Source organism: Lycorma delicatula, chromosome 10, assembly GCF_047948215.1.
Source record: "Lycorma delicatula isolate Av1 chromosome 10, ASM4794821v1, whole genome shotgun sequence".
Taxonomy (NCBI): domain Eukaryota; kingdom Metazoa; phylum Arthropoda; class Insecta; order Hemiptera; family Fulgoridae; genus Lycorma; species Lycorma delicatula.
In genome coordinates, this window is record NC_134464.1 from 37440410 (window position 1) to 37466650 (window position 26241).

Sequence of the window (26241 nt, forward strand, 5' to 3'; positions counted from 1 at the left end):
TGTGATTAATTGAAACCCAACAACCAAAGAACACCGGTATCCACGATCTAGTATTCCAATCCGTATAAAAGTGACTGGGTTTACTAGGACTTGAACGCTGGAACTCTCGACTTTCAAATCAGCTGATTTGGGAAGATGCGTTCAGCACTAGACCAACCCGGTGGGTGTTCTTTGGTGGTTAGGTTTCAATTAACCACACATCTCAGAAATGGTCGAAATGAGAATGTAAAAGACTACACTTCATTTACAATCATACATATCATCATAATTCATCCTCTGAAGTATTATCTTAACTGTAATTACCAGAGGCTAAACAGTAAAAACAAAAATAAAGGTTCAACATTTTATCATGAATAATTCTTTTGAAATAGCTGTTCAACGTTCAGAAAATTAAAAAAGAAAAATTATTTTATACTTATTGCAAAGAAATATATTTTGTGATTGCAGCATCAAAGGTAACCAGTAATATCAGGATTGCTCTAGAAATAATGCACATTTCATCTGGATTCAAAGAAAGCTTACTTGTACAACAAAGTTTGCTTCTTCATATCCATTCAATATAATATTCCCATGTGTAATGCACATTCCCCTACAGCCTACCAACTTTTAGATTAAGAATATGTAGAATATTTAATGTTTCCGTTAATTAATAATTATTTTTCATGCAAAAATCTTACTGCGTATAAGATATCACATCACAATAGCGCACGTAATTAAAATAAACTTCAGTTCAATTTAAAATAAAACATCTGTTTAAATTAATTCATTGCGTACAATTTTTATGATCTTGAGCTACCACATCATATGGTTTTAATTCTTTATGTATTGAATTATTCTTCAGCCACAAATAAAAAAAATAATAAATTATCAAAACTTTATTTGCATTTTGTGGTTGCTCTTTCTACTTCTAGCAAGCAATCTTTATACAAAATTCTTCTATCTTCTCAATAAATTGAATATGCAATTTATTGTAATTTATTCCTTAAAGAAAAAATATAAAATATTACCTTTCAGAAAACGATCTTTGTTGAGATGTCGAATTTCTTGCGTCACGCCCGGCTGGTAACTATTTAAAATTTTTAAAACCAATTCCTCGAAGTGGTTCTTTTAGCTTTACAAAATGGTTGAAGTCCAACGGATTCAAATTAGGGCTGTATGAAGGATGATGAAGTGTTTCCCGAGTATAATCGACGAACTTATCAATGACAGAGCACACACTGTCATACAAAATTGACACACCACTGTTAATTTTCTCTTGAAGTAGTTTTCGAACTTTCTGTCTGAAAACTTTCCAAATGAAGTTTCTAGAGTAAGTAGCAGTCATAATAACACCATTTAGCATTCTGTCCGTAGTAATGACAGCATCTTTATCCAAGTGAAAATCATTTACTTCACTTATGACGACATTTTTTTGATCTTCGGAGAATGTTGATTCTTCCAAACAGTGCTTTGTAAGTTCAGTTCAGATTAAAAATTATGTATCCGTTTTTCATCAGTAGTAATTATTTGATCTAAGTACTGCTCGCCTTTCCTTTTATAAAGTGTTAGCAGTTCTCATGTGATTTTGAGACGCGTCGCTTTTTGCTGCTCATTTAGTCGATATGATACCCATCGTGCTGCCACCAAATTTTCCGTTAAAAAGCGGTGTACTGTAGTTTTTAGTATTCCGGTTTATTTCCGATTTCTCTCACTGTCTTTTCTTTGATCACAACAATAGGGGTGCTTTTATTGCGATCGATTAGAGCGTGGCTTATCTGTACACCTTCTGCTCTCCCTAAACGTTTTATTCCAACTCTGTACTGTGCTGCAATCATCACCACACACTAACCGTAACGATTAATAAATTATTGACATAGTATTTGGTCTTAAAGTATTTATTTTCATCTATGGATGTATCTCGAATTTTTAATATGACCCGAGTTCATTTCTGTCTCATCTTTGGAATGCATTGATATCGTTATGCACTTAATAAACCTCATAAAACGTATATAGTCTGCTTCGTGTCACTTCAGACTACACGCTACTTGTTGCCCCAAGCCATTTAGTTTCTTCGTTTTTGCGCGCATGCGGATAGTGCACATTTCTTTTGGGAGAACCCTGGTAGTTTAAATTATTAAAGGGAAAAGTATAATGATAATGTCAAAAATTTGGTATTGAGTTTTTAAAAATTTTGCGTTTTAGGGTCCAATTAGTTCATCTACACCAAAAATAAACATATGTATACATGTGTGTCGTATGTATTTGTGTGTCGCGGTTGTTTTTGCCGTATATTTAAGTATTTATCAAACAGTTTTTCTTTAAATTCGACTCCATACGCCCCACACGAGTATATATAGAAATAACTGAGCCGAATACAAATACAAATACATACGACACACATGTATACATGTTTAAATTTAAATTTTAAAAAAATCAAAGTCGCTATTAAATATGTGTCTTCTAAACTGTTCAACGTTGAAAGTTTTTCATCGTAATTGATAAAGTAATTCTCTTAATTCCTATTTATTTTTTAGATTACAATTCCTAATAACTAATTTTTGATCTAGTTTCCAAACAGTTCTTCGCTACAATCGACTTATCAAGTCTTCTATTTTTATAATGTTCTAAATCTTTTACTTACCCGTCTAGATAGCGCTATAGCAGAGCTATAGCTCAAGAAGGGATAGTACGAGTATTGTAACCGATTCAATTTTGGCATATTCGAATGAAAATTTTCCAGATGTTAATATTGTGTTTGTGTTGGATGTCTCCAAAACTACTGGACCGATTTTGACCAAATTTGATTAATTATTTCTATATATGGGGCATTGATGTCAATAAAGCCTTTCAATTTAAAAAGACAAGGGGGTGAGACTGTACAACAAGGTCACCCTCAATATTTCGAGATTTCGCCTAATTAAGATCATATTTTTTTTTAGGCACTTTTGTTAACAATTAAAAAATAACAATATCTGCAAAAAAAGGTTGCAAAATCTCACCCCTTCCCGAAAAATATCTGTTGTAGTGTTCTCCTAGGTTGTCACGTCACAAGTGAGCGGTAAAATTAAATAAATGAATAATATTTAAAGTATAAATAAAGTAACTCGGTTTGGCTGGGTCTCGAACTTGTTCCACCCGACTAGGTATCTGATGCGTTAAGCCTCGCGGGTAGCCACCAGCTGCCGACCGTACAAGCGAAATGTTTTCTATGTAATTTGTGAAAATACATTAGTTCAGTTAGTCCCGACCGTCGCCGCTTGTACCGCCGCACCCACGCGAATTAAATACGGTACGCGCGCGCGCTTTAATAAGAATCATTGAATTAAATAAACGAAAAAATATTATACTTAAAATGATAAATATTTTAAATTGTGTGCGTATGAATGTGTAAGCCGTTCATCAGAAATGCAACCCATAGATGTAGGACTTCGAAGGGAAAATCCTACTAATTGTGTTGTTAGCTCTTTTTTATTTTAATTTCAATTTTTCTTTTAGTTTGTCCACTATATCATAAATTATAATTATAACTCCTTTTAAATTTATTTATTTTATTTATTGATTTATATGATTTTTCTCAGCGTCTACTGATGATAACTGCTTAACAATTAAAACGGTCATTTAGTTTTAAATTTTAAGTAAAACTTTTGTAAATGTATTTGAGCGTATTCTTATTTTCCAATTTCATCCTCAGTTAATTAACAAATAAAAATAATATATACAATTATTCAGGTAAAGATGCAGTTCGTAGGAATAAATATATTATCATTTGCATTTTAGTAAGATTAGTATGTATCATTAAATAACAATATAGTTAGCTCGGTGAGAAAGGTTTTTTAACCTCCGGTACCACAGTTAGGTATTACTTCAGAAAATGAGATAAATAATTTGTAGCATTTGAAAATGCCATGTCTAACCAGGATTCGAACCCGAGACCTAGTGTTTTGTTATCCAAGTTAACAAAAAACGGCTTCACTCATAAATGTTCTTAATAATTATTGCAAGAAATACATGTTATTCTTGGAAGTAGGTATCTAAGGAAAAAATTTGTTTCATTCATCATTTTACCTAAAATGATTATTAATTTAATAATACGAATATATTTAGATGCAGTATAAAAATGCATTTTTTACAATTTAATTATCTTTTATTTAATTTTAATTGAAAATATATCTCATATATTTATCACACATATTTATCTCGCTCGTATCATCACTTACCAATCTTGTTTAGCATAATTTACAAAAACTCCTGCTAGTTTGATATCTTTATTATTAACAACAATATACAATATTATGGAATATGCACTTTACTAAAGTTTTTCCATGAATAAAAACGAATTCTTTCAGGAACATTGTTTAATTTTAACTCAACTACCTTCTTTCTTTTTCCTGTTTAGCCTCCGATAATTACCGTTCAGAAAATACTTCAGAGGATGAATGAGGATGATATGTATGAATGTAATGAAGTGTAAAGTCTTGTACAGTCTCAGTTCGACCATTGTAACCCAACCATCAAAGAACACCGATACCCACGATCTAGTATTGAATTCCGTGTAAAAATAACTGACTTTACTAAGAGAAACGCTGGAACTCTCGACTTCCAAATCAGCTAATTTGGGAAGACGCGTTCACCACTAGATCAACCCGGTGAGTTTTAACTCAACTACCTTACTTTTTTAATAAATATAATCATTTTACTCGCGCAATTTTTGACCAACATTTTTTATTTAAAAGTAGGTGCGTGATTTATGCGAGGAAATTGTTTTACATAGTTTTATAATAAAATTAAAATGTGACAGTGAGAAAATTATATTTATTTAACTGAATATTTGATTTTTAAATATTAAAAAATCAGGTATGTAAATGAAGCGAGTAAATAACCTACGGTATATTTTAAGGTAAATATATATTATTTATTTTGAAACTATATTATTTCATAAATTATTATCTAGTGATTATTATCATTTTTTAAATTAATAATGCTCACAGTTTCACATCCATAATCTCTGATAAAGTACCATTAACATTTTCCTAACAATAATAATACATGTATATATTTAAACGTAACTATACCTTTTTATGGATTTTAAACAAGTTCTAATATATTATAGAACATCTTCAGTCGTAAAGATTACAAATTATTTTCCGTATTCAACCACGGAAAATTACCAGTTGTTCATGGACAGATTGCCTAGTTTGTTTTAATCGGGAATGTAGTAAAAATACTTTTTTTTATTAAAAAAAAGTTAAGAAATAAATTAGTTTTTTTTTAAATGTAATAAAAAAACTTTAAAAAACATACATACACACACACACACACACACACATATATATATATATATTTATTAATTCTCTAATACATATATACGTATTTTGTGGCGGGTTCTATCTGTCCATTTGCAACAGCATCACTTGAGAACCAACAGATGAATTGCTTTTAAATGTTCAAGATACAGTCGGGTTATTCCAAGGAAGGTTTTAAGCTATGTATTTAGGTCCTAGCTCTCTTGAGGATGAAGTTGTGAAGTTTACCTCGTCAAAATTTTGTACTTTAGTTACTATAGTTGCTACTATTCCGTATTTTGTAATTTAGTTTCTTTTTTACGTATTTTTAAAGTCTGTATACTTTATTTGTTCTTTATTATTAGTATTCTCACAACCATGAGGATAACAAACATACCATAGGCCCAGTGGGGGAGCCCACTGCCTAGACTGGAAGGGTGAGCGAAGCGAGCCCTGACCGGCTAGTATAAATATAAAAGTTACGTAAGTTACAAGTTATATTAGTAAATATATATCCTTAAATATTATTAAAAAGTAGGAATCCACTATACCGGGAATTAATTTTGAACTTCTCAAGATCGTTCAGTTCTTAGACCATCGTCAGGTAATTAAAATATATTATGAGATAAAGTTAAAAAATTAAAATATTAAACAGTCATGACTGATTGCTTGTTTTCAGTATACTATAAGTTCAGTATACTATAAGTTATCAGCATACTGATAACCAGCAATCAGTCATGACTGTTTAATATTTTAATTTTTTTATCTTTATTTTATAATATATTTTAATCTTCTGACAATGGTCTAAGGACTGAAATATCTCGAGAAATCAAAATTAATTTTCGGTTAGGTGGCGTGCACTTTTAAATATTTTTAATAATTTATTAATATATCAGCGGTAACCAAGTTTGAGAAATTAAATATATATTCTTTACTGTTTTAATAATAATTACAGTAAATATACTAAAAGTCATTATGTCTGTAAGAAAGCCAATTTAATATGTAATTTATTATTACATCTGATATTATATAAAAACTCTTTAAATTTACTATAGAAATTTATAGAAAATATATTAAATTATTCTTTAAAGATTTTTTTTTTTTAATTCTCGATGTAATTTACTACAGCGCAGAAAGTTGGGGTAAAGTTACGTTAAAAGAAAAAATAATTTTACTGGCTAAAAAGAACTAGAATAAGGATCAATGAATTGTATAAAAATTGATAACTTACATTCAAACGAAGTTATTACATCTCATTTGGTACAAATATTTAAATGGAATTTAGGATAGTCGATGTGAAATTTTCAATAATTTATATCTGATGACAACGGTGAATTTAGTTATCAATTATGAGGTGAAGAAGATATATCTAAAAATGTTCGGGGTAGATGCAATTAAAGTGAAAATAGTGATGAAAAGCTACAAAGTCAATCTATATAATGCACGTTTAGTCTGAATAACGTGATTTTTTTTTGCTAGATTATTAAAAGAAACTTTATTAAATGACAACTTAATATTATATAGATTATAATATTTTATTTTAAAAGAATGAATTTGATTTAAAAAAACAAAAGACTTTTACTAATTATTAAAAACATTAAAGGTAAATTTAATGTTAACTACGTTAAAAACCTTTTAAGATAAGTCTATGAAGAAATCAACTAAAATTAAAATTTAGTATTTTCATTGCGTTTATTATTTATAAAAATGTAGATCTTCAATCTTTTGTTCTTATATAATAAACGCAAATTTAATTATATAAATACGTAACCATGTTTTTTTCAAAATATAATTATGTATTTATTTTTATATTTTGTGTATTATTCGTTAATTTTTACTTCCTTGTACGAAGTAAAGGAAGTATTGTGATTGCGAAAAATTTCGGTTTTCAGATTTCAATGGAAATATCCATTTTGACCATCCCTGATTCCATTTTGACTAGTTTTGGCGTGACGTCTGTCTCGTATAACTCATAAACGATTAGCCGTAGAATGTTGAAATTTTGTATTTACGACTGCTGTATAATTTAGTTGTGCACCTCCCCTTTTGATTGCAATCGACTCAACCAAAAGCGTCCAAAAAGGCGAAAATCCAAAACATTTAGATTTTTTCTTAACTGCAGTAATAAGCCCTCATTAAGAGCTTTTCAACGATATATCATAAGTGGTACTTATTTTCATTGGTTCCAGAGTTATAGCCAAATTAAATTTTAATTAATGAAATATTTAGATCATATAAGGGAAAGGAACACCGGTTTGAATCAGGTTTCATCTCCTTTTTTTCTTTTAAACTTTTTTCTAATTTAAATAAATTGATTTATTAAAATTATTAACCTCTGATTGTAAAATAAAAAAATTATAATAAATAATAATTCAATAGTAACAATAAAAAAAAATATGAGAAAATATCAGAAGTTATTAATGAAATAAAATGTTATGTACTTTTGCATTTAAAAAAAAATGTGTATATGCAAATGTACAAGTAAGTCATGTGGTTTCCACTTCAGATTTGGTGAAACACCTGATTATTCGTTTTTGTTTTCATTTTGCTGATAGTTACATCATAATAATTTTAAAAAAACATAGTATTAGATAGATATAAGACTAAGATTTAAAGGGACTTTTATTCTATCCTAATATTTCAGGTAAGATTGTTGAATTATTAATTGTATAAATATTTGATGTTAATAAAAAATATGAAAAAATATCAGAAGCTATTAACGAAATAAAATTTTATGTACTTTCCATTTAAAAAAAAAAAGTGTATGTGTATTTTATAGGCGTCAAGGAAGTCATGCGGTGTCCACATAATTTTTTTTTTTATGAACTCATTTCCCATTATTTTCTCTTATAATTAGCTATACAATCCTAATATATTCTATTTATCTACTTTTTATATTCGTTTAATGTTTAAAAGTGAATTTACATTACTGAAAAAACATACAATCGAATTATAAAATTTGATTAACGAACACTAAGAATAAAATTATTTTTCACAAGGGTGTTTTGTTTAATTTCATGATTTTAAAATATTTCGTTTAAAATTTAGTTTTAATTTTTATTTGCATTAAATAATATTTAATTTGAATTTTTTCATTATTGACAATTTTATTTTAAATTCTAATTTAAATTAACTTAATAAGTTAATATAACTTTTATATATTTTTAAATATTACGATCTTCTTCTAATAATAAAAACATACGAGTATATGTAATTCCTAGTACACATTATATAAGCTTAATTATTTGAAATTACAAACGAAAACGTTTTTGTAATAATGATTATTTAAAAATTTTTGAAAATTTGTTTTCTGTTTAAATTGGTTTATTTTCCCTTATATACTTGAGCAATCGAATTATTTCTGTAACCAATAAATATTTTTTTATTAAATACTAAACATTTTTAACGAACGTATTTTATCGTGTATTTTTAGACATATCTGCTTATGTAAATTTAAGCAAACAGGAATTAACTTATAATATAAAATCAACAACAAAAAATAAATAAATAAAATTTCAATTTTCTCAAAAATAAAAAAAAAATTATCAATCCTACGAACAAATGCGTTTGTATTACAATTTCATCTTGTTTTTTACATCTGGTTATTGCATGTTATTTACTTTGAATGCTATTAGGATATCAAGTTTTACCTAAAAAAATTCAGTATATATTTGTTATTTTATAATATATTTAGTTTTATATATTCTTTATTCTGTAAAAATAAAGAAAAAATGATTTACAGTTATTTATTTACTTTATTAATTTTAAGGAAATCAAACTTTTATTTTAATAAAAATAAAGAATAGCCTTTTAAAAAATTAATTTAAATTGTCACATTTTCAAATATCACTGACATGTTTATAATTACATTTACATTTTATGTTTATTTTTTATTATTATTACTTCTTTTAACGGCCAATATTAAATATTTGTTTTCATTATAATTAATTTATAAGTGCCTTTATTAATTATATTTATTTCTGAAGGCTGATAATGGTTTTTTTTTAATAATACTTAAAAATTTGGTAATTTTAAATTTCACTTAAGTATTGAAATTTTTTTAATATTCTAACACAAATTACCTTAACATACTAAATTAGTTATTTACCTTTTTTTTATACATTTATAAAATTTTCTTTATTTGTACGAATGGGTATACATTTTTTATTTGGATTATGGATACAATTATTATAATTATAAAAAAAAAATACTTACATCTTAATATTTTTCATTTGAATATTTCTCATAGACGAAGAATATTTGACGAAAATTATTTTATATGACCAACGTAATATATCGAAATAAAGAGTTTTCTTATATTCAAGGTGTAATAACGTATTTACCAGGGTTAAGGCTAAATTCGAACTGACAGGAGACGCGTACCGGTGCAGTTTCCTTCAGTGATGTAATAAAAGCGTTTTTACTCGATGATAATAAAATTTCCCTACCGTAACAAAGTTTTCCCTTTAGTATAAATAAAATTTCCCTTATGCATTTATTTATTTATTTTTTGTTCCTTTTTTTATTTTTAACTGCGTTAAAGTAATTTTTTTACTTACTATATGAAGATAAATTACTTTCAATTGAATGTTATTATTGAACAATTAAATGCAATTATTCTGAAATTTATTTTCCTGAGAAGCATTTCTTATATAATTAGACATGTTTTTGACGTAATTCGATTAAATAATCGATATTTATTAATCTGAACTATGATAATCGGGTTATATCATCACCGATGAATTTGAAGTTTAATAACCTGCTTCAAAATAATATTAGAAGGTAAAACATTTTAAGGAGGGGTCTTAATTAATTCCCCGATCTGTTAAGCTACAGAGTTTCATTTTATTACTTATATTTTCCTCACAAAAACTAAACGTTTCCTTTTTTTTATTAATTTTTAACCTAACATGAAGTCACCACCTTTTGAAAAAATGTGCAAAAAGAACTCTAAAAATATCCCCTATTAATTAATTGTTTACTAATAACTAAGTAATTATCATTTACTTCTCCATATATGGACGTTTCCAAACCAATAGCTCTTCAATTATCGGTCACTTTGCCAGTAATAGCTATTTCAGTAACAACTTTTTGAATTAAAAAAAAAAATGATACACTCGTTTTTTAAGTCTTACTACAAATTGGTCTTTAAAGGGACATAGTTTTTATCTACGCCTTCATGTTCCGGTATCCAGTACAATTTTTTTGCACCATGTACTGTACTGTACATGGCGAGAAAAATGACTAGTAGCAAAAGGACTATAGGTAGCGTCTCGGCCTTTCATTTGGAGGTCCCGGGTTCAAATCCCAATCAAGCATTGCATTTTCACACGCTATATATCATTCATCTCACTCTCTGAAGCAGTACCTAACGGTAGTCCCGGAAGTTTGCTCGTAGTTAAAATTATAAGACAGTGCTTTAAGGGTTTCTTGACTATTAATATAGGTAAGGATAAAGAGTGTTCAAATAGTGACGCAACCTTATACGAAAATGAGTAAGTTACAATAGCAGTCGAAAGTGGTATTCAATATGCGATTCACATAATTGAGTAGGACTCTGAATGCTCTTTAATACATATTGTAAAGTTTGTTGATGAATTGCAGCGAAACATAGTTCAATTTCGTTCTGCAATTCGGGAATGGTGTTAGGATGAGTTTTGTAAGCAGCACCCTTAACGACGTTTTCCTACAAGAAAACGTCAGGAGGGGATAAATGAGGAGATCGAGGGGCCCACAACCCCTTCGAATGTTTTCCATGAAAACACTGATCCAAAAATTCATAGAGTTGTTGGGTGTATAAGTCGTAACATTGTTCTGCTGAAATCACGTGTACTCTAGCCGATCTGCACGTATAGTTTTTAAAAATTGTTGCATTATCTGTGTGTAGCGCCCACTGTTCACTGTGCCATGAAAAAATGTCATGGAGATTCGCCTACGTGATATTACACACCAAACACCCACTTTTTATCCGTGCAGCTGATGTGGATTTTCCATTCATCAAATGAGTGAATTCTGAACATTCCCGTATCCATCAAGGTGGAACCACGCCTCTTCAGACCGAAACCAATCACCTTCCCCATTTGGAGTTGTAGATGATATGAACCGCTGACAGAAAGCTACACGTTTTCCAGTGTCTGCAGGTAACAACTCGTGAACAGCACCAGTTCTGAACAGATTTATCTTTAATCACTTGCGCTGTGTCGTGTGGGTACTACTAACGGAGAGACCAGAGTAGCTAGATAGCATCGCAAAGACTTCTTAGGAATATGCAGCTTTCACGTCGATCAACTTTTCTGGTATTAGCACTTTTGGTCGACTAATTTTGGCTGCATCTGCCACCTTTCCCATCTTTTGTAACTTATACGGCCGCTTGATGGAGGACTTGTTTGGTGCATGTGCTCCATAATTTTCTGTGAAGGCATTTTGAGTCTGGGCATAACTGACACATCTAATGTATTGGAGACAATGAATATTTCCTGATGCATTGTGTAACCCATTTTTACTCAATTTTCCTGAATTAAACATGCAACAAAAGAAGAATACATTTTTCCTTAAGGTTGCATTACTTTTTGAATACTCTGTACTTGTCGCTGCAGCACCTTTGAATTTCACTGAATTATTCAAGTTAAGATCTCGGAAAGACGTCACACGCTCTAGCTACTCTCTTATCATTTACCCTAGAGCCGTCCGTAAAATATAAACTGTTCCGTTTTTCCTCAGATGTAGTGTCTTTCCATTCTGCTTTGTCCCTAATATGAACCATGACTAAATAAGATTATGAAACACGTAATGATTTTATTTTATTTATTATTATTTTAATAACTGTATTGTGATCGATACATAAAATGATATTGGTAGCGCAATTCTATGATTGACATTAACTAATATAAAACAGACCATAATAATGTACTAAAATACCGCGTTTTTTTTTTTACATCTTAAATATTACCCAGGTTGGTATCACTTATCTTTTAAACACTTAGGTACATGCTTAGTCTTCAATGTAGATAACGGATGGGTTCAGTCTACATTAATAGAAATAATTTCAATGAGAATAAATAATACGGATAATAGAGCTCTAAACGTTGCAAAATCAATGCCATTAAAAGAGGTGTAGCTCAGGGCAACACTATTAGACCACTATTATTCTTTCCTTTATATAAATTACATTTTAAACATCGTCACAAGTATAAATGATCCTAGTTGTATATTTACCCTAACAATATTTTTTGATTTCTTTCAGAAATAAATAATATTTAAATACGAAAATAGTGTTTTAATGACGGAGTTATTTAATTGAATAAAATCCAATATATAGATGTGATGGAAATTTAACTTAGCCCAACATTATAGTCAATGAAAATAATAATTAAAGTACTATTGTAAGTTATGATGTGTGTCATGAGGCTATTGTGAAAGTATCATTGAAAATAAATTATAATAGATGTGTTCTGTTAAAGAAAGTTATAAAAATAAAAAAAAATAACCCAATTAAATTACAATTACATTTTTATTTATTTATTTTTTATTTTTTCATAATAGTCGCAAAAATCTTAAGAACGGTTTTATTGACGTACAATTTAATTTTATTTCTTGACGACCGACTATTATGAACGAAACAATTTTAATTTAAATACAATTATACATTTTAATTTGAATTAACATCTTTTGGGAAATACTTAACGATGCAGTAACGGCTCCGAAAGTGTTCGGATATATACTTTTAAAATTGTTGGTAAGTGGAACTTTGTTTTAGATAAATTACATTTACTCATTTCTGGTAATATGGGATTGATTAAAAAATATAAGTTGACATTAGCTGTTTAGTGATTAAATAGAAGTGATTATTTACCCAATGCTCACATATACTCGTACTTCGTTCACATTTTCGTAAAGATAAAGTAAATTTTTCGTTTCTTAGAAAAAAATGTATAAGCATAAAAAACATTATAATAAAAATTGTCCTAAAGTGGAGTTTCATAGGGTACATTCTTTTCTTAATCAAAAGAAATGAAATCTTTTCATGATTCTATCCTATAAACACAAAAAATGTTCAATAAAAATTAAGAAATCTTTATTTCCATTTATTCCATACCCTGATATGTTTGATGTATTTAGCTTTATAAGTCTAACTGATATCCATTATGCAAAATCAGTAAGCTGATTTCAATACTATCAGCGTATTTATCGTGATTTAACAATTTCTTACATGTATCTTAGTTCTCACCAACCGTAATAAAACTGTTAGTTTTTATTCCTTTCCACACGGAAATACGAAGCAATGAACGAACCTTTGTTCGTTCATTTACTACAAGGATGATTATATTCAACCAATCTTTGCAGTTGATTGATCTATTCTGATTATACGTAATTCCTGAAGTATGGGTTGAATATGGCAAAGAAGGTTAATAACCCGTCTTCAACTAGAAGTTTTGTTATATTAAGGATAGTGTATCAGCAAGAAAATCAATAGTACATGGTATCAGCACGAAGTCATGTCCTTTATCATTTGCCCTTGGAACACAACAAGTGTGTTTTCTCATCATGTCTGATGATGGTCCCTATATTGCTGCCTTATAACGGTTCATCGTATTCTTATTATGTAAATTATGCGGCGTTACGGCAATTATTTTAATTAATACCAAGAATTTCAGTGATTCGATCCATCAGTGTATGTTATCATTTCCTTCACTTTATTCAATGCAGACTATTTTCTCATTTGGAGTCAGTCGACAAAAGACAGATAGACCTACAGACAGATCCCGGACCTCCAAAGATAGCTGTATCGAAAACACGGGGAACTAGGGTATGAGATGACCCAGTTAGTTCCTTACCGGTCTCGGAGGTTTCAAAGCATACTTGTGCACGCGGAAGCTGATACCCTCCGCGGATTGCGATTACTGCGGGGGAAAAAATACACGGTTTTCGTGTGCGATCGATTCCTGCAACGTAGGGAAGTATGCAGAAGAAAATTCGGCGCGCCAAAGAACTCATTGGGGCTCTACTTCAGACCGAACGATCGCGGTACGCTGTGTCCACGATAGTTAAGATCATCCTAACCGAATTGGCGGAAGATGTCCAGGGGTGAATAACTACCACTGAGTCTCCCTACAGAGGGGGTTCCTGGTCCCAAGAGATCGAAATTAAAAGAAAAACGCACGATTCCGACAAGTTCAAGACTTGGGGTCAGTAATGAAGGCGCGGATGAAGATAAGACACTTGGAGTGCTATGATAATACCGTAAGGTGGGCCGACATCACATGTTGTAAAAGAGAAGGGGTTTTAGTGGGTAGGCCCACAATGGAGAATTCCACACTACTATCGGGTATGAGACTCACATGGTGCCTGTAACAGGTTTCTCCTCCGATAAAGAAAAGACTATATTCTCATGTAGTGCAACCAAGAATTTCTTTTTTTTTCTTTCTTTCAATACTTCTTTCAACCGTAGTTTTAGCACGTGTCTATCTTTATTGATTAAATTCACAACTTCCTTGTTTATCATATATTCTGTTCAAAATGATTTTACTTCGCCGTCTAGCGCTTTCTCTAGAAATTATTTCTTTAAAATATTTTCTCTAGAAGGGAAAGAATTATAATCAGTCCAATTTGGACAAATGCTATTTTCACCGAATCTTGATGTTTTAACATCTGAGGAACCCAAAAAACCGGATGAAAATTTTCGTATGTTCGTATATGTGTGTGTTCGGTGTTGGCCTCTAAATCACCTTATATCTCCAGAACTACTGGACCTATTTTGAATAAACTTGGTCAAATTATTTCTATATATTAGACATTGATGCCATTAAATTTTCAACTTAAAGGTCAAGGGGAAGAGGCAAGAGCAAGGTCACCTTCAATATCTCGAATTTCACCTAATTAAGGTCACATTTTTCTTAGGCTCATTCGATAACAATTAAAAAATAACAATATCTGCAAAAAAATTCCAAAATCGCAACCCCACCACACAAAATTCTCTAAATTCTGCTATATTGTGACGTCACAGGTGAGCGGTAGAATTAAATAAATGAATAATATTTAAAGTGCAAAAAAGTAACTCGGTCTTAACTGGGTCTCGAACTCGATCGACCGGTTGACTCGGTACCAAATGCATTAAGCCTCGCGGCTACACCAGTCTGCTCACGCAGACTGGAAAATCCAACAACTGTATTTTCAGTTTTTTAAAGAAGTTATAAAGTGTTTAGAAAATCAATTTATATTTTTAAAAACTATAATATTTAACTTTTAAACATCTTCTGTTTTCTCTCAATTTTCAATGTTTCCCGTAATCCCTTTTTTCTTTTCCCTTAATATTCTTTCACCACATTTAGGATTGTATTTCTATTTTTCGTATTTTAAATACTTATTTTATTTTTTTTAATAATTTTTTCGTAACTGATATTTTGTATGTTGGATTTTTAACACCTATATTGAATCACTTTTCGTTTTAATAGAGTTCGAATTAAAATTAAAGCTTTGTTTCTTTTTTATCACTGTTCGAAGCTGCTTGCAATTTTTTTTGCTTTTACAAAATTAAATGTTACTCTAAGTTAAACGTGTGAAGATTTTTTTTTACGTTCAGGTGATAATATGATTATAGAGTTTTATTACAGTTAAAATGCTAAAGAAGAAGATATGATTTCGGAAACTGATTAAGTCAGACTAACTAAATGTTTGTTATCACCGTAATTTCTTTTATAGGGATTTACTCTATCACTGTGGGTAAAACCCGGACAAAAATTACACTGGTTAACAAAATTTAATTTTTTGTTAAATGAGAGTGAATGGCTGATTCTTATAGTATATTTTATGCTGATTTCATTTTTTGAAACAAAAAATGTATGGTGAACGTCATATGACAATATATTACATGCATTTTGTACTCACCTAAATTCTATTTCTTTTGGATTTCAACAGTAGTCAGCTAAAATTTTTGGGTTCCATTTTCCCCGGTACCGTGTTTCCATTATAGATATCACCTGGTGAAAGCGTTCTCCATGTTCATCACTGATAGCGCTGAGATTGTTAAGGAAAAAATCTAAATATTAATGTAAGAAATGGATTTTGAGAAATCCAATTCAAAAATGATTTTGAAATCATTATGAAATCATTTTGATGTTACACCCAACTTCTTTGCAGTTTTGTAGTTTTTAAGGAAGTAGTTTACCACATTTTAAAATGATTTCCATCCAGCAACCTCCAAGTCATTCAAACATTCTTCAAACACCAGATCACTCAATAGTTTTCTTATTTGTGGTCCAATAAATATACCTTCCTTTATTTTAGCTTTGTTTATATTAAGGAATTTTTTTTTTAGAAACTGAAACCCTGCACCATTACGATCCATTGCTTTAACAAAACTTTTGAATAAACCAAGCTTTAATGTGTAGTGGCGAAAGATAAACTTTTTCTGGTTTTACTAATGCCTGACTAACAACACATTCTTCTCTCCTAGAGTCGGTATCTCTCTCTTTGGTCACTGCTCTTTTATGTAATGGTTTTTCTTATCCCTGCTGTCCAACTCGCAAAGCAACAAAACTTAGTATATACAAGTTGCAGTCCAAGTAAAGACGTTATTACTTTCAAATCTCCACAAATATGCCATAAATATTTCTCATACTTAATCCTGCTCAATACAAGTTTCATACTTTCATAAGACTCCTTCATATGAACAGCCTGTAACAGGTTGTATGTAATGGTATTGATGGGTATTTTTTTCCAATGTGAAATCGAACAGCTTTCAAACTAAGATTTGGTAAGTTGATAAAAAGCCGCCATTCCCAGCATGGTGAATATGTCCCAAAGCTTCAAGTAAAAAGTCTACATCATTACAGTACTAAGTTCTGACTATCTGTCACGGAAAGCTCTTATTTTAGTGTTTGGTTGTAAAAGATGTCATCCTTTCAGCCCTGATATTTCTGCTCGATTCTCTGATAGAACACGAACCAGATTATTTAATTCTGACTGATTAATTAAATGGGATTCAGTACATCTATTTTATAAAAAGTCTGAATCTCTTTCTGCATCGCCTGATAAGTCAGCACAAGATACGACATTTTCATTTTCATCTAAGTTCTATATTTCTAGTAGTACTGGAATTGGAAGCTCTTGGCTATGTGGCACTGGCCGCATGGCAGAAGGAATATCAGGGTATTTAACAGTACGTCTAGTTTACCTGTTACTCCACACATCTTTATTACACAAAAATAAAACAGACTGTGGTGTGATCCTTCGTTATTTCCAAACCATTGGAATTACAAATGACATGTGACGAGATCCATTTATCCAATCAGTCAATAGTGTTAAACAAGAAGCACAGCAAATATGAGGAGCCGAAGATTTGTTCTGATCGCCTAATTTAAATCCAACATACAGTTCATACGCCTTTTTTTTATCAGCGAGTTATATTTCTTTTCTGAGACTTCAACATTACCTCCTCACAGATGTAGTATAAATTGTTTGGATGATTAATGCAACTTCGAGGCATTGCTGATACATTACAATAACTAACGTTGTTTAAAAAGAAACACTTTATAAACACATTAATTTAATAAAATACATTCACTTCACTGAACAACATATACTCGCAAATATGAAAGCCAGCTACAAAACTGAATGTTACACACACGAGAACTCACACTTGAACGAGCATTACAAATATTTCTCTAGTCTGCAAATACAATATTTAGTATATATATTGTCTAATAAATATAATAACGACAGAAATAATTAATGAGAGGAGATGTTTATAGTAAGATGAAAATTGAAAGAACGAATCGCATTCTTGTATAATTAATGTGTACATAATAAACATGATGACTAATGTCTAACAAATCAATGTGACAACAATTAAGGGCTGTAATAAATAAACAAAAGGTATTAATTGTTAAATAATATAATAAAATACGTTCAGAGAATGCTATATGCTTATGGAATTCATGCATGATACTACTTGAAAATAAGAATAGTAGTTACCAAACAACTAAGCGTGATAGAAGAATTCCGATTTCATATTTGAAATCAGCATGAATCAGTTAGTCACTCTCATTTAACAAAATCATTGATGAACAGTGTTAATAATTATTATTATTCGTATTATTTTTGTTATTATTATTAATTATTTACCTATTAAACTAATGTATATATACAAAACAATAATTACTAATCGAATTTATTTTACAAAAATTTTATGGTGAAAAAAAAATTAAGTTTTATAAGACATTCTAGTGACACAAGAAAAACTTACATTAAAGTGTAAATAAAACTTTCTGTTGCTACAACATTAAAGTAAAAGAAAAAAAAATGCCGGGCACTTACGATTTTGTTGACTTTATGTCATACAGAAATACACGGCACACTTTACCTCTATTCTTTGATATCCTAAACTTTATACGAAAAGTAAAGAAACGTGTTTTTTTTCATCCATGCCAGTTGAAACATTTCTACTATCATCCTGTAAAAGTACCTGTAACTTAACGCTTTAATATATTTCTTTTTCTTTTTTTATAAATTGGACTAAAAGCATTTTAGTTTCTAAAATGAAACTAACTTATTTTATATTGTATGTATCTTTTTTTTTAATGTTGTGAACAATTTTTAATATATAGTTTTTATTAGTTCATACCTAATACAGTACTAGGTATTGGTGAATATATATACATATATATTATAGGGTGCTGATTTGCCACATTTTAATACGTTTTGTTTTTTTTTTTTTAATATACTTCAAAATTCTTACGTTAGTATTTAATTTCTCTTGACTTTATTCATATAATTTTACTTAAAAACAAACTTATTCTTTGCCAAACATAAAATAGTGTGTTTTTCGATCCTAGTCAAATCTCTTTCACCCAAAATTTCTCGGTTTTGGGACCTAATATTTTTCAGTTTTTCAGGTCAGATATTTTTATATAATTATTAAATTTACCCGTTAATTTGGGTCCCAAGAATTATAGTCTTAGTTTTTTTGAACATGGCACCGTTTGGCATAATAACTATAATATATCATTTTAAAATAGCTTACCAAATTCCAATTTCTTCGAGCGCTTTCGGCTATTCTGCCATCTTCAAGAGAAATACAACTATGATTAAAATTATAAAACTACCATAATTAAATGTTATATATATAAAACAATTGATCGTCATTTTATTATTCATCAGAAGTTAAAGTTTAAGTCTTAAGTGACTACGTCCGTATTGTAATAGTTTCTCAATCGTTATTAACAATTGAGAAACTGTTACATAAATAAAATATCAATTGTTATATATATATTAATTATGGTAGTTTTATCATATTAATCAATTAATTATATTTCTCTTGAAGAGGGCAGAATAGCCGAAAGCGCTCGAGGAAATTAAACTGGGATTTGGTAAGCTGTTTTTTTAAATTATGTATAATTACAGTCTTGTTTATTTTTACCGATAGTGCAGAAATCAGGACAAAATCTTTTATCAGCCAACACATAATAACAAAGCTTCTTGTTTATTTGAACCTTCTTGTTTATTTTCATCAGTGGAACTTGGCGTGGAAGTTAGTTAGTTACATTCTTTGTAAAACACTGTCTGTATGTATATATAATACAATCTTTATTCGAAACTAGCAGGCCCGGCAATGCTTCGCTATTGCTAGATTTGAGTGTGTATATATTTATATATATATATATATATATATATATATATATATATATATATATATATATATATACCTGAATATAATTGAAAGTTTGATAAAACATTAACAAAATGAACATTACGGAACTTCATAAAATTTAATCTTTCCCTTTTACCATTTCTTATTTCCCCCTTTCCCTTTTATCCTTACCCTTTCCCTTTTCATTTCCCCTTTTCCCCATTTTTCCCCCTCGTTTCTTTCTATTTTTCCCATTTCCCCTTTCCTTTCCCCCTTCTATTACCACGTTTTCATATTTTCTTTTCTCTTCTTTCCCCTTTCGATTTCCTTTTCCCCGTTTCCCCTTTTTTCATTTTGTCCTTTTTCCCTTTTATTTTTTTAGATTTTTCCCTTTCTTACTTTTTCCCCACGCGTAAATCGGTCCTATAGTTTTTTAGTCTACAGCGCACACACTTATCGAAAACATTGAAATGGAATCGTAAAATATTTAGTATAGTGAGTGTTGCTTTTATGTCCAACAGATAGCGCTCTTTAAAGAAAACAAAAAAAAAAAAAAAATTTCCTGTCACAGTTATGACATCTTAGATATATAAATAGTAGATAAATAAAAACACGCGTGTATTCGAATGCAACGTTGTGTCAAAATTTCAAAGAAATCGGTGAAGAACTTTCGGAGATTTAAGATTTTGAACAAACGAACATTTACATTTTTATTTATATAGATATATGTATGTATATATTTTGTATAAATATTTTCAATTAAATTTTTCATTTACTCAATTTTCGAATTATAAAAAAAAAACGCAGATATTGATAATTAACGATAATTAGCAATTAAATCAAAAAGGATCAAAATATTCGAGGGGAAGTAAAAAAAAAAAATAAAATAGGATCCCTTTTCAATTTCTATCATTTTGTTTATAAAGTGAATTGGCTCGTAGATGAAATCTAGATTAGATGTTTTCCGTTAAATAAAACGACTAATTAACTTTCACCATACCATTCTGCTGTAAGTAGTTCAAAAATATTGACTATATGTATTCAGAGCTGGGATCTGTTAATAGGTTTTTATGAGTAGAAGAGATGATACGAATTGATATACATCTTGAAGTTTAAGCAATTTAGCCTTAATATAGATACAGTATTTCATATCTAAATTGTTTATGTATACTTAATGTAAATATAATTAGTTGTTAGCGTCTGATGAATATGCAACAGGTGCGATATTAGTATGGTGAATTTTGTAACGGTCGCGTAAGTGTGTAGAGTAGAAAGAGTACATATTTTCTCGGAAATCGAAGAAGATTTGCATATACTCATTTTCATGATGTATTAAAATTTAAGGTGAAATTTTCTTGTTTTTATAAATTTAACAAAAAATATTCTTGCTTATTATAATTTATTAAATCCCCTTTCCATTTCATAATTACTTCTAGGTAATCTTAGCATATAACTGAAAGATTTAGAAGTTAAATTTTCAATCTTTCATATCAAACCAACTAGGACATTTTCAGGGTCATTTAAAGTACTGATAAATGTACAGCAGATTATCTCTTCAACAAATAAAAGAATGCTCAATAAATACCATATTATTGTAGATCTCACGTATCTTCTCCCATTTAATGATGAAAGTAATTTTAATGAAGCGAATAAATTACCGGTGATGAGGGTGTTCCATTACCGTCCTGAGAGAAAGTCGTAGCAAACGATTCCAATTAAATGATTACAGCAAATACGAAGTGAGAAAATTGCTGCAACAAAATATTTTCATTATTTATCAATATGGTTTTTAAATCGTGGATTTAATGCCTAGATATATGCATCATCCCAGAAAGTGACTTTTAAAATATAGTAAAAACAATTTTTTTTTCAAAAAATCTAAATATTTCGGTAAAAATAAATTATTAAAAACGTATTGTTTGGTTACTTATTTTCTGATTTCCCCTTGTAGTATAATTCAATAATAATAATAATAATAATAATAATAATAATAATTTATTAACCGACTTCAAGGAAAGGATAATTAATTTATTATCAATTCGACTGTTTTTTTTGTTTTTTTTTAATATCACGTAATATCATCTCCAACATTAGTAAACCGATTTTGATAATTTTTTTTAATTGAAAAAATGTACTTACGTAGTAGTCCCATATAAATTTTAACCAAATCCAATGATAATCTTAAGAAAATATCAAAAAACCAAACGGCTCGACACCCTAGCCGCTGACCGCTCCCACCAGTACCGTGTTGCTCTGTTCCCTGTACGACTAGGATATTAATAACAGTCTATATATATCGTTGTTTAGTCTCCGCGGAAATATTCATGGCATTTCTTTCTCTATTTTTTTCCTTAAACAATCATTCTTGGCTACTTTTCTCTAAACTCTATATAAATAATAAATCTACATTTATTATTTATATAAAACTGTGAAAAAATGTATTATCCCTGATTGAAAAATTATAATATAAATATTTATATTATGCAATAATAAATTATAATTTTGTAATACAAATTTTAATTTTGCAGTATTAAATAAATAATCATACAGCAAGCTCCCAACCGACATCATTAAGTAAGCCTTCCCATTTTTTAATTATATAACGCTAGCTGATCTGGCAATGCTTCTTTATTGCTAGATTTGAGTAAATATATAGATTAAACGAATAAAAGTGAAAGTTTGAAAAAGCATTAAAAACTGAACTTTACGGAACATCGCAAAATTTAACCTCCTTTTTTCCGTCTCCCAATCTTACCTCTTCCCCTATATTCCTTTTTCCCTTCTTCGCAAATTTATTTTATTTATTTTCACGTAACTAATATATATTGTGAATATGAGCCAAGTCGGACCGTAAATATAATTTTCCGAAATATTCTGACCCCAGCGACACATAGCAGGTCCAAATTAATTCAGAAACCTTCATGGGCGTGCGCACAACTCACAAACGTTTCATCTCAATCAGATGAATGGTATATGAACGCATACGGGACAAACAAACATTCATATATACTCGTGTGTATATATATATATATATATATATATATATATGAATGTGTGTAGAAGCTAGATATATATATATATATATATATATATATGTAGAAGCTAGATACTACTAAAAATAGTGAACTAAAATAATTTATGAAAAATAAATATAAAAACCGACTTCATTAATAACGTACTAAAATTTACAAGTATGCAATATTTAATATCTTTACTTATATACTAAAGTAAAAGTATTTACAACAAATAACTATTTTTGAAATCGGTACTAGTGAACATAAGTTAAACAAAACAAAACCTATGATCTACGAATGTATATTGAAATCCTATTTCAAAAAATGAAAAATTGGTAATAGAAGTTTTACAACAAAAGGAAATTTCCAAAAATATAACTTAACAATAAAATCTAACATACAAAAACATGATAGATGGTTAGGTACATTATGTTATCATCAATTATATATATATATATGTACCTTAGCGAACTCAAGATGAGGTATGATCGTGAGACGCTCTTGAGATCCCGTTTTACATATGGGAATCCCGTTTAGCCGCCTAGCGTTCGGTTGAGGTACTAACTTTACGTAACTTTTGTGTTGGGTGGCACCGACTTCAAAAGTAGTTTTTTTTTGTGTTGTAAATACTTTAACTTTAGTTAATAAATAAAGATATAAGTATTTCTCAAATCAACATAACAAACTACTATCCAATTAGAGTCATTTTATAATAGATGAATTTTGTAACTTATAAAAAACATTAAGCCTGGCCGTGATTCGAACTTAGAACTTTCAGTATGAAAGTCAGATAATCTATCACGGAGGTATTTCATTCTTTGTTTTGTTTAGCCTCTGGAACAACCGTAAGGTATTACTTCAGAGGATGAGTGAGAATAATATGTATGAATGTAAATGAACTGTGTAGTCTCAGGTCGACCATTCCTGAGATGTGTGGTTAATTGAAACCCAACCACCAAAGAACACCTGTATCCACGTTCTAGTACTCAAATCCGTATTTCACGGAGGTTTGTATAATAATATTTCATCTTTATTAACTCTTTTTGTCAGTTGATTATTACTTTTTTTATTATACTTACGTTTTTAAACAAAGGAAATGACGGATATATAATTTTTTTCGTTTTCAATAACAGGAATATGTTAAGCGTTTTTTTATCCGTATTGTGTGAACATTTTTCATTATTTTAATTCATGGAAACGCCTGTAAATTAAGAAGGAACCTTCTTAAATTCTCTCTCTCTATAAAAAAGTAACAAAAATCTAAAGAATTGGGTCATATGTTTAGAAGAACTTTTATGTTTATTTTAATGCTCCAAATAACTTCCGATATTACGCCATTTATCCATGTTACACTATATAAATAGACATTTACAATTTTTTTTTCCTGAATAATGTAATTTAACGATGAAATGGGATTTAATAAATTATAATAGCACGAATATTGTTTTTATATTTTTAAAAACAAGACAATTTCACTATAAATTTTAATACAAAATGAAAATCAAATAGAAGAAGAAAAAAAGGAAATCCCATAATGTTACCACACTTTCAGTGATTTTTATAGATGTAAAGTCTAAAGTATAATCACAGTTTTTCATTACACTAATGGAAATCATTCATAAACGATACATCTCGTCTCGCTCAATGTTACCAGCCTCTTTCATGTTAATGTACCATTAACTCTTATTACTTTCTTCTTATAATTGTTACCTTGTAATTCACATTAATTTTATTTATATTGAAATTTTTCCAAAATGGATCTGTTAAATTTGATTTTATTTAATTTATATAAAACTATATTTTTATAACTGTGAGTTTACTTTTTTATCAGTAATTATGCCTATAAATGTTTAATAATTTATATAAAAATTTGGCGTTTGAATTTTCCTTGAAATCTTTAATTTTCCAATTTTTCTCAATTAGAATTATTTCAGGAGAACGTAACACGCCTTTTTCAAAAGTCGTGATGTACTTAATAAACTTTTAGGACAGGTAGTCCCTCTGTATTTCTATTTTCCAACGTATTGAGCTGCTGTATACTGTGTTCGAAGCGTAAATCCTATCAGCCGTATGTAAATATTGAAGATTAATTTTTCGGATTTCAACATCAGAAGGTTTTATGTGCAGCCAAACATTAACAGTCAAATTGATTTTCATAGTACTCCAGTGTCGCTTGTTGAAGTAAATGATAGTTCTCTATGAACCACTGAGAATGTATAATTCCCTTATTGATTTACTTAGAGCTCTGTGCTTTGCCAATTTAAAAAAAAAAGTCTTATACGATTTAATGCACAACAGCTTTTATGACTCGTGGAGAGAGACTACGCTGGCAAAGTACGAGCTTATATAATGCGATTTGATTTTTTTTATTGCATGAACCTGTAAAAAAATCTTTTGTAAAAAACAAAGATGAAAAAAAATCATTGTCTTTAAAAAACGTTTCCTACCCGTTTCATTACATATTTTTATTCGATTTATATGCTCATACTTCTTACCAACTCATATATAACATATATGTGTACGAGTATACATATATATATATATCATTTGTGTTTAGCAGGAATATTTTATCTGTGTTGTATTTTTTCTGACAATTCAATTTTTTCTGAGTTGTTCTGACCTTATACTTCCACATCCCACCCTCCGATTCTATATTTTTTCTTTTTGGTTTTTTTAATATTCTATCATATTCCAAAACTTAATTTTGTTTTATTCTATTCCAGTTTCTAATATCCAGTTTCTATTCATTGCATATGATTTTATCTAACCGATTCATTTACAAAAGTTTCAGTGATGAAAATCCCGTTAACTCGGTACATTTGGATTAAGGAGAAACAATAGCTTCTTTCTTCTTTTAAATATTGCAATAGTAGTACCCAAATTGTGTACCGTACTACGCAAAGACGCCCCCATAACTAGTTAGAAGTTTTATGATCACTGAGATTCTTTTATTAATTTTGCTCTACTACTACTGTTCTGCTACTTAGATTTATGTTAACATATCTAAATTTAAAATTTTTAAATTACTATTTCTTCTTTTTTTAATTTTGTTTTTATCTGTTTTAATTTACGAGTATTTTTCGTTATCTATATAAATAAAAATGTAAATCTTCATTTGTTCAAAATCTTAAATCTCCGTAAGTTCTTCACCGATTGTTTTAAAATTTTGACAGAACGTTGCACTCGAATACGCGCGTATTTTATATACCTAAGTTTTCACACCTGTGACAGGTAAAAACATTCTTTTTTTTTTAAACAGCGCTATCTGTTGGACATAAAAGCAACACACGCTATACTAAATATTTTACGATTCCATTTCAGTGTTTCCGATATATGTGTC